This window comes from Octodon degus, unplaced genomic scaffold, assembly GCF_000260255.1.
Source record: "Octodon degus isolate 3935 unplaced genomic scaffold, OctDeg1.0 scaffold02116, whole genome shotgun sequence".
NCBI classification, from domain to species: domain Eukaryota; kingdom Metazoa; phylum Chordata; class Mammalia; order Rodentia; family Octodontidae; genus Octodon; species Octodon degus.
The window spans coordinates 4,546-5,632 of record NW_004526692.1 but is presented as its reverse complement, the minus strand read 5'-3'; the positions used below and the strand labels follow the sequence as shown (position 1 = coordinate 5,632).

At 40.8% G+C, this 1,087-nt stretch overlaps 1 pseudogene; it reads right to left on the bottom strand.

Annotated features, from left to right (window-relative positions):
* Nucleotides 1-377: 377 nt before the first annotated feature.
* LOC101586925 lies at nucleotides 378-1,025 on the bottom strand (annotated as a pseudogene).
* Nucleotides 1,026-1,087: the final 62 nt, after the last annotated feature.

Here is a 1,087-nt window from a genome sequence, read left to right as displayed (position 1 = left end):
TACTTTTATTTATTTTGTTGTTGTTGCAGAGTGGAAATTGAGCTCAGGACCTTGCACTTGCGGGGCAAGCTCTTATGGTGCGGAGCTATGTCCCTGGCCCTAGTATACATATATACTTTAAAAAATAAAAACACAAGTAGATTTATTAAAAGTAAACTCACTTTCTCAGTAGCAGCTAAATAAATTGAGACTATATCCTTTTACAAATAGTTATCCTAAAAGTTCTATAATTTTATTATATACAACATGGGCTATTTTTCTTGTGTGTAAAGCAGTAAAATATATCAGGTCTTTGGTTAGCTTTAATATATGAAACGTGCTCTCTGTGTTTTGGTTTCTTGGGTAGATGGAAGGATTACAGGCTCCAGGCTGTAATATCACTGCCCAGCCAGTTCACCAACCCTAGCCACAGGCCATGCAGAGGGCTTTGACTGGCATGCACTTGCGTGATGCTTTCTGCCATGAAATCTCTGATGAGGCAGCGAGGCAAAGAAGTCAGGTCTTTCTCCCATCCTCTGAGGGTTCATTAACATGTCACACCCCTGAAATAAGTGCTGCCTCATCAACAGGTCATCTGATTTACCTTAAAGAACCTTCACCCATTTCAGGACATTAACACCTATAGTATTAAAAAAGTGTTTTCTATTGTATGGGACACAGAGACACTACATTTCCTTTAGCCTTCCCGTGCAAATAAGGGAAGTCCATATCAGCTGTTAGGTCTGTTGTTTCAGGGGCGATTAAGACATCATGATACTTGTGGCCACAAAATCCTCTGAAGGCATCTGTCTTTGTTCCATCATGACCATAATGACAACCAGCGCAGCACCTCCAGTGAGCGCAGTGCATTCAGAAAGTTCCTGAATGACAAACCCAGAATCCGTACACAGTTCAGCGTGATCACTTTTTCATCATGTTGCAGAGTAACTTCTGCTGGAGTGACACAAGGCACCAGGATAATCCTCAGTTTCTCAGAAACTGTGCATCAGTATCAATGAGTATTCCTCTGCAGCCTTGGGTGTTTTCTGAAAATTTTGCACAGGAAGAACATCAAAAAATTCATATGCAAGAGAAAAGCTGTACCATT